At 41.5% G+C, this 9,881-nt stretch overlaps 1 long non-coding RNA gene across 1 annotated transcript; it reads right to left on the minus strand.

The window, feature by feature from the left end:
- Positions 1 to 412: 412 nt before the first annotated feature.
- On the minus strand, positions 413 to 2,442 carry LOC139623239 (uncharacterized). The gene is made up of 2 exons (XR_011691456.1): positions 957 to 2,442; positions 413 to 697 (listed from the first exon to the last, which is right to left on the minus strand). It is a non-coding gene; the product is annotated as an uncharacterized lncRNA (long non-coding RNA).
- Between the last annotated feature and the right edge of the window lie 7,439 nt (positions 2,443 to 9,881).

A 9,881-nucleotide genomic window follows, 5' to 3' on the forward strand; every position in this document is an offset into this window, starting at 1 on the left:
ATGGGATTAAAGCAGCAATACTGAGGCAGTTTCTTGGGCACTGTTGCCCATCAGAGTTGCCCAAAAAATTGCCTAGTGTATCACCACCCTAAGTCATGTCTGTGCAGGTAAAAGTGACAATGTAAAAAAGATTTAAATGTCTTTATTGTGTGATTCTTCCTCCTCAAGTTAAAGACCACACACAGTTTAAAAAGTCAGAAAGCATGATCCAGTATTTAAAGCCAAGATGTCTTTATTCAAAAACAACAGCAAACAAAAAGGCAAACAGATGTTTTCAATGAACAATAACAAAGCAGAAATGCAAGAACACCTCAATCCAAACAATCATGAATGAACATGATGAAATCTGAGTTATGATATTCCCTAAAAAGGAATCACAGAGACACAAAAATCACCTGTGGTCAGTGGGTCAGAGAGTCTATGCTTTGCAGTCTTCCTCTATAAGTCCACGGCAGCATGAAGCCTGTTGTGCGCGTGTGTGTATATGTGTGTGTGTGTGTGGGTGTGTGTGTTCTTTGAGGTCAGCTGTCACGCAGAGAAGATGATGAAATGGCTGTCTGCCTGGTGGAATACCTCTGCAGCCCCATTTTCCCATGCCCTATGCCTCTTTAAAGTTACATCTCAAAGAGGTATATGCATAGGAAAAAGGAACAGCGAGTGCAACGAGCCCTGCTGCCCCGTCGCTGCACGCCGGAGCCTGGAGGGCAGGGATGTAAAACACCCAGCCGGTTACATGACGTGCTGCATGTGCAACAGAGGCAATGACTCACATATTTTTCTGTCTGACTGGTTGAGATTTACTCGACATACAGAGGCTTTTGAAAGCTTTGAATATAAAAATGAACCAAAATGTGTGCTCTGTCTTTAAAGAAAAAACAATGCTGAAAAAACACATTTCCATTTTTTAAATGAAAGGAATCAGTTTATAAAATGCATGAGAGGTGAAGAGGACTTACCCCGTAAAGCAGCAGTTGAGTGTCTCATGGGAAAGCACCTCCTGTTGGCCATTTATCCCTCTGAGGGACCTTGAAGATGTTTGAGAAAGACAGAGTAGCTGTTGTCTTTGCTCACTCAGCACTTATCCTCCCTCCTTGCTTTCAAGCCATGGCGAGACACCTGTGGAGACAGAAAAAAAAAACAGAACTCCTCGCTACAGTACATTGATACACATAGCTCGGATGCCTATGCAAAGTTCATTGTCTGTTATGCCCAAATCCCTCCAGTTAGCAGTGAACTGATTCCAGTTATCATCTGTAACATTTATCTTTCACGGTTATCTGGCACATGCCGCAGACGTGGAGCAGAGCATGGAAGAAGGGAGACGCTGAGGACGGCTCGTTCCTGCCAGTGGAAAAGTTTCTTATCTGTTCAGGGTTTTTTTTTTTCTTTTTCTTTTTTTGCTCCCTGTCTCTCTCCCAGAAGAGGGGGCCCTGTGCTTTTTAACACTCAAGGTCTCCAGACAAGGACTCTCAGGGTGCGCAGAAGTGAGACGCTGACAAACACACACACACACACACACACACACAGGCCATGTAGTGTGTAGCGGGGGAGTGTTGTGGCATGTCAAGGCCAGTGCACCCAGCCAAAGATGAAACTCTTTTCTCTGGATCTCTGAGTTTGCACCATTAAGAGCAGCAGTCATATATCACAGGGGTTAGTAAAGGAAGCCCTGTCTTGGACGAGCATGTTGGCCCAGTTGAGGTCATCTCATGTCAGACCGTGGTAGGAAAAATCTCTGAGCAACAAGAAGAGTTGCATAGTATTAACATCTTTACAAGCATTTTCTATATCAGTGGTGTTGATGACAAATGTGTGTTTCCTCGACTGAGTCTTTGAGGAGGCTGATGTGCTCTGTATCTACAGGAAGGATTTATGTTGAAATGTTAATCTCTTTATTGGAAGAAAAACAGTATGAAATGATCTTGTCAAAACCAAATTTAAGGAAATACAGTGTATGCATATTAAACAAAAGTTTGGCCCTGAGTACTTCGCTCCATCTTGCTTGTCTGGGAGCAAAAGTTCTTTAATTGAACAGTTGCAGAGTTTCAGATCCAAAAATATTCAAGAGGAAAAAAGTTTGTTTGAGCTCTCTGATTCGAGAGAAGAGGGAAGCAACCCTAAAATATTCTGCTGTTCAGATAATTATGAAATGAAATGGTTTAATTTGGATGTGTTTAAGTTTGCCAAGTTTGTCTCAAATGGCTGGAAAATGGATGGACCATTTAATTCACTCTGATTTCTCCAGGGTTATAATTCCACTGTACATGTGCAGGTAGTGATTTGTGCATTTTTGGACTCTTTGTAGTGCATTTCAAAAAATATCTGCACAACATTCTGAATTCATTTTGAAAATACTTGTGTGATTGAGTGACTGTATTTCCTGCCCTGCAGTCAGACCTGATATAAATCCTGCACACCACCACTCGGTGGCAGCAGTTTCAAGCCCTCACTGGCAGCAGACTGAGGTCAAACACCTTTTGTATATAGTGTAACAACAGGTATTTGTTTTAATGCACTCTAATTAACATTTAGGTTGATTTAATGTATATGAGACTGCAGTGACTGGTAACAATGACTGAAGTGATCCATACTGACAGTATCTGAGCCCTTGTAATGAGACAAAGACAAAGCTATTTGATGAAGGTCTGATGAGCAGCAGCAGCATATTTGTGCTCTGATAGTAGAGGATGCAGTAGTGATAGAGAGTCTGTGTTCAGCCTTCCCTCTGTTACCAACATGTTCTGTATTTATACAGTAAATCCAAGGTTCTGCATCCTCTCTTCTGTCTTCTTCCATAGACACTTATCTGAAAAACAAATTGCAAAAAAAAAACAATGGCTTACAAGCGTACTCTGCTGCAGCAGCTCCCACTACATCAAAATGACGGACTCATTCCCTCCATGTCTCATGAGGGCCTGCTTTTAATTGGGAACATTTTAACATGCGGCTTTTAAAATCCACTCTTGTTTTTTTTTTGGTTTTTTTGCAGTGTTTCATCTGAGCGTGCCAAATTTGCAGAGTTAAGCAGAAATGTCTCACTCCATGGGAAAAAAAGGCAACAAAAGCTGCTTGTTCATCTAAACACATCTTCCTGGGAGAAGGAGCGAGTTCACTCAGCACAACATTTCAGAGGCAGAACGTGGTTTCAGAATTTGACATTTTGACAGGATGAGGGTATAATATTTCCTGAATCACAACACAACAAACACCTGTATTTGTCCTCGGGCTTGAATTGGCAATTTGGGGGATCTGTCATACTCATTAGCAGCAAACACAGGTTCAGGGTGACTCAATAGAGCCTGCTGTGCATCTGCAGGAGAGAATGAGCTGCAAATTACTTTCTACATTTAGTTTTACAATTCAGTCAGTGAAGATGTTATCATTAGCCAGACTAGCAGCACAACTTGAGTCACACTACTGGTTGGTCTACCATTATGGTGAAATATTTCTAGTTTTAGTAAGTGGACTGCCATATACTTTTGTACAAATACTCATGATTCCCAGAGGATAACCCCAGATGTCTCTGGTAATCCCCTGCTTCTCCTCTAATGTTGCCATGAATTTGACATTTTTCTTTTGGCTGAATCACATTGATCGGCTGAGTGATCAACTTACAGCCGATCAGCCGGTCGAGGGTTGGAGTTTTCCCATTGATCGTTACTCTTTCAAAATGACTTGGCCTGGCAGCGTTGCCAACTTAGCGCCTTTGTTGCTAGTGTAACTGACTTTTTGGACATCCTCTGCATCTGAAAAGTGGCTTATTTTTCAAAATAAGCACCCAGTGACAAATCTAGTGATTTTTGAACAAACCTTAGCTACTTTCTGTAGAAGAGAGTCTCCAGTATTGCCCTGCTCTGCAGGCACACCACTCTACGCTGACCACACGGCAGCTGATGATGTGAAGGAGCTTCTAACTTTCGGGCTGAATGATCACGTTACAAGTAAATACAGCTGGAATTTTTAACTAATATGTCGAGTGATTTTGTCTGACAACATCGCAGTTATAAAATCAGGATTGTGGCAGTGCAGAGCAACTAAAAGTGACTGCTGGTTAACATGTAGTCTTAATGGGTGCATGGCGTTTCAGTCACTATTTCATACTTGTTCCATTGTCTGACAACAGAAACAGAAAAACATGTAAATATAAAGATCTTTTTTAGGAATTGAGTTATATTGAAACACTGTATATGTGAGTACAGAGAGTAGGAGAGAAGCAAACAGATAAAGAGCTGAAACCAGCTGACACTTGGCAATGAATGAAAATAGCCAACAACATTGTCTAGCCACACACTAAGTTTTAACTTGGTCTTGTTTTTTGGAAAGTCTCAACTAACGAATGGATTGCCATGAAGCCACACATATCCACGGTCCCCAGAGGATGAACCCTGCTGATTTTGGATTCAACCAAAACTGGGGTTTAAAAACTGCAGTTCCCGAAATGCCCACTTAAGGCTGGTCCCAAAAGCAAGTCAATCCCCATCGATTTCAATGTTAAAATGTTCAACTTTACAGCAGAAATATGGTACAAAAATGGTTTTGGTCTCCAGAGCTAATTTCCTCCTTCATGACAACTTTGGGTGTTTTTATTAAGGCTTAAATTGAGTGAGTGTATGCTTACCACAAACCACCATCCATTGAAGTCTCAGCCCCACACACGCCCCACCTCTTTGCCCAGTTTTGGATTAGCTTGAAGTTAGGCAGAGTGAGGCACTGCCAAGATGGCGATGGCAGAGCAGCCCACCCTGAGCTTCAAAACTGCCCTTCAGAAACATATGGGAGATGTGACGTAAGCTATGCCCATCTTTATTTACAGTTTATGGTTTAAACTAGCCTCACAAACTGTTCAAATTCTGCATCTATCTTGTGAAATAATAACACTGCATTCTGGGTCATTTAAGGCCTAAGAAATGTGGCTGACTAAGGAACCATATCAAACCACTTGTTCACTCCAGCAGAAAATTTCACACGGAAAATTCAGAGAAGACTTTAAGGAAAAAAAAAAAACATTAGCAAATAACTGAGTCCAGGGGAAACCTGCAGCAGAGCGAAGCTGCAGGTCTCAGTGCTTGTGCTAACTTGTCAGTCAGGCTTAGGACAGTTTCTTTGGAAAATGATTTCCCTTCTCCTTACTCACACCACAGTAATCGTGTTTTCTTTTTTGTCATTTGGTGCCACTGGTCAGCAGCAGGTGTCACTGATTGTTACCATGGAAATGTGGGTCTTAGTTCAGAGTTAGCTTGCACAATTAAGACTGGCCTAACACTACAATATCTTCAGTCAAGATTTCAGTTTGTCCTATATTTTGATTTATGGCCAATATCTACAAATAATGACTCTACTTTGTGTTTAGTGTTGCTGCCTATAAATTCACTACTAAAACCAATGACTGTATTTTAAAGCATATGTCTTCAGAGACTCATTCAAGAACACAGGCACACAAGCAGAACACTTTCTATGGGCAGCAAAGCATTTGTCATTATTTGCAAATTATTCATGTGCAACTGAAAATAGGAAACTTAAACTTATTAAAAATCTGAAACTAACTTTGTACCTCAGCTTTTATCGATCAAAGAGTTTGGTTTCCTTTGCAGGGAACTTCACAGTCTCCCAGAGCCTCTTGCACAGCTGTTGACACTTTGCCTAGTTTTTGGTGAAAGCTGTCCTGCAGCCATGGTTTAAAATGTTACAGGGTGGAATATTGATTTTTTTTTCTTTTAGCGTTATGAAAAGAAAGTGTTGCCATCACAACAATGTAACCTGCTGAACAATGAAAAATAACTGTCTTTATCTCCTATATGACCACACTGGTCCAAGGTCATTTAGATACAAAGAGTACCTTTAATAGCTAAGACCAAGTGTGTGTCTTTATGAAAACAGTCTTTTCAGTCTGAAGATGCTGCTTTGTTGAACACCTCTGCGAGGCTGTGAGTTTGGATTCCTGTGTCTCCCTCTTCCTTCTCCCAGCAGTTAGTGAATTTTAACTTCCCCTCCCTCCATTTCCCTTGTTGTGTTGTTCTTTGGTGCAGGATGCTGGTGATGCAGTTAAACAGATGGAGAGGGATGGGGTGGGGGCTCCCAGGCCCCTCATGTAGGGGCCAATCTGCATCAGGCAGGAGGGCTGACAGAATAAGGCCATGGAGTGGTGAGACAAGCACCTCCACCAGATTCTCTGGGGAGCCAGACCACCATGATGCCACCTGGCTCCCATCAGGAGGCTCACGAGTTCAAGCGTCCGGGGGCTAAAAGTTCTCCTCACCTCCGAGCGATTATGGCTCGTTTCATCTGCTCGGTGTAGGTGTGTGTATGTCTGAGAGAGAGGAGGATGAGGAGGGGAGGAAGAGAATCCTAGAGCATGATGAAGGGCTCCTGTGAACCCCATCGCCAGGCTCTGCTTCTGAACAACAAGCTAACCAACAGAGGCTGATATTGCCTTCACACTTTTTAGTGTAGTGTGAACATTTGGAGTGCGTAACCTCATTTTACATTTAAATGAATGTTTTCAGCTTAATTTTACTGCTTGTATGTTTGTAAATTATCTTTCTCTGCTCTCTGCAATACACAGGAATCTATTTGTAGTTCACAGCCAGCTGTAATGGAAACCAGTATTTGACCTCAGGCTTTTTCAGGACTCTAATTCATGCGCTCCTATCATTCAAGGCTGTAGACCACACTACCTGCAATCATTTTTTCCCCCTCTTCTTCTCTGTTACTCCAGGCGTTTACTGTATCTGAGTTACTAACACTGAGAGAAACAGCAGCATGAGTTTGACCTTGGAGACATTGGTATTAAAGAGCGGACATTTAACATTTAAAATCACAGTGGTAAATTCATAAAATGCACACTGGAGAACTGCTGAGGCTTCATGTGGCATTGATGTTTTTTTCTACTACTTCTGTTTATCCTGTTAATATTTGTCTTTTGTTGATGAGAATGTCTCTGTGATTTATATCAGCTGGTCATTTGTCACCAGCTGGTCCCAGATTACTGTTTAACAGGGATCACACCTATGTGTGTCTCAGAAACACTGAAGAAGGCCAAGAGCAGAAACACGTCTGTTTCTAATTGCTGCCATGCAAAGTAAAAGTGATTTATACTTACTCATGAGTGCTGAGGACTTTTTTGACAATGTTTTGACTTTTTTGTAGGCTATACTTTTTAGATACTGGGTTGAGCACACCAGATCTTTTGTTATGACCTTTGGGCTCGCTGACATCTGGATTTCAGTGAAATCAAATAAAAAATCCAGTGAAATGACTCTTTCTCTGTGCTTGTGACTCACTTTCTCTGTAACCCCTATTAAAATGGAGATGCTGCCATATTGACGTGAAGAGGACCCCTCATTATTACACTGAACAACATAACGCCGCTCAGACATCTGGGATTACCTCCACTACCGGCTTATTCTGTGTTCGTACCCTTTATACAGAGAGCGAGGCAGAATAAAGGTGCATCATTCCCGCCTTGAACAGGTTGTGTACGAGGGGCTTGTGTCTCCTTCTCCTTCTCCCTGTCTTCCTTTCAACAACAGTCGCTGTCTGTCGTTGTCAAAAGACATTTCAATTTGGCAACCGTCCCCTGGGTGCGGGCAAATTACCACTTCAAAAGGCTGTGAGTCCCCAGGTTGCTGCCAGTGGGGTCGCCCCAGTACTCCTGCTCTCTCTGTCTCTCCATCTCTCTCTTACGCTGCTGCTCAGCAATGCTGATGAGGGCCCGGGCCCCGTGAGCGTGCTTGCCCCTGCATATGAAATAAAACTCTCGACCGTAGAGGAGAAACATGCTTCATAATTCTGCATGAATACTGTTATGTCTTCAATTCATTTTAGCTGGAATGTCTTTGTAGCTTTTTAACCACTGGAAACAAGTAAATAGGAAACATGTTGCTGTTTTTTTATTAGAAGTATTAGAGGTCACATTCACTTTGAGGCTATTTTTTTTCCAAAGCAATCAAACCAAGAGTTTTTGTGTAAATCACATATCCTTTTAATTAAGTAACTTTAGTGTTTGCTAATACAAATTAGTGAAAAGCAAAAAAGACCAGTCAATCCCAATGAAACTAGGGGCAGCTAATGACTTTTGTCATGGTGTGTTTTTATGCTGCCACCGGGAGAGTCAGAGATGTCAAAGACTCTAATGACTGTACACAAATAAAGCTAGCAGACAGTTAGCTTAGCGCAAAGACTGTTTCCTCCCTTTTCCAGTCTTCGTGCTAAGCAAAGCTAAACTAGCAGGCAGTTATTTTAGCACAAACACTATTTCCCCTCATTTTCAGTCTTTGCAGTAAGATAATCTAAGCTAGCAGACAGTTATCTTAGCACAAAGACTGTTTCCCCCTTTTCCAGTCTTTGTGCTAGCTCTTGCTTGGTTATTAGGTCACACACACGAAAATGTTACAATCTTCTCATTTAATTCTCGCCAAGAAAGTAAATAATCATTTCCCAAAAATGTCTAACTAGAGGGGTAAACAAAGCAATCACTCTGAAGTAAAGAAGTCACAACAGTAAACTGCTACAAAGGTGAACTGAATTAAGTTTCATGTCTGACTATTTAGACCTTTTTTCTTTTTTTTTTTACTAATGAATCTGTCATCTGGGCACTGGTTATTTGTCTCCCCCAAACTCACATTAGCTCCAAACTGCTGATTGTCAAGCCTCTTTTATAGCTAACAAAAGCTATTAACTGCCGTTCAGTCTAACAACACCCACAATGGATCAAGTTCATGTTCGCAGCTACTTATCATATACAGCTATCTATTTACACTGTGGAGTGGAAGCATTTGTTCATGAAGTGTTTATTTTGTCAAGCCCATTAATTGGCCCAGAGACATTTTAAACACTGTAACCAGTGTCACTTATGCAATTTTCTTGTTTATTTATTTATTTATTTATTAAAGGTGAGAGATCAGAGTTTTAAGTGCAATAGAAGTCAATTTTACAATATTACTTTCTGTCGATGTCATCATAATCTCTTCCATCCTGAATCTGAATCGTTAAAATCACACTCCAGTGAGATGTTGTGTGTATGAGGCTTGGTGTGAATTGCCTCTCTCGCAGATGAGCCTGGAGGCAATGATATTCTCAGGCTGAGTGTGCGAACCAGGTAGAAGACACTGCAATCCTACCTGCTCACTCATTCTAAGCCACTGTGGATAAAGACATTAGCTCTGACCCTAAACTATGATATAAAACATAAATGACTTGAGATATTAACTGCAGCACAAAAGACATGAACTGAAGCACCAGCGTCCTTAATGCAGTGAGAAGATCGATTCGTGTTAACAGAGATCTGTGTAATGCTTCGGTGGTTCTCCCCTGTAAGTTTTTGTTTTGTTGGGTAAATGAATGATGACAATCCGTCTTTCAGCATGTGTGCAGCTCCTCTTGTATTATTGGAGGGATTGTAATGAGCTTTGCAATGAGTAAAGCAGACATTACAGAGCTTGGCAGGGAGCTGACAGATCGTGAAGGCGCGTTATTGTCTGAGATGACTGACACTCCCAGAGTTGCCATGCATCACCTCTGCTTTAATACGGCGTGCTGCAGTTGAATAACTCTGTTTGGTTTGATCAGGGCTAATGGTGCACTAATATGGCAATTAAAGATCAAATGCTGCGTAATGAAATATTTAGCATTCATACATTGTTCAAGCCCGGCCTCCCTGGACTGTGTCTCTGGGCCTACTGCGCAAAGGTTTACAGGTCTTCTCCTTTGAAATGAGAGCTTGAATTGTGTCTGAGTACTTGGAGTGGTCCCCAGGGTCATTCAGGAGGCTGGAGACAACAATATAAGTTAACAGCCAGCTGAAACAGAAATGTTGATTAATGTGTGATGTCCTTAAATTGACCACTGTGAAGAAAAGCTGTATGAAATTTGACATTAATTTA

This window comes from Trachinotus anak, unplaced genomic scaffold (assembly GCF_046630095.1).
Source record: "Trachinotus anak isolate AG129_WGS33_773 ecotype Australia unplaced genomic scaffold, CSIRO_AGI_Tana_v1 ptg000007l, whole genome shotgun sequence".
In the NCBI taxonomy this organism is placed as follows: Eukaryota; Metazoa; Chordata; class Actinopteri; order Carangiformes; family Carangidae; genus Trachinotus; species Trachinotus anak.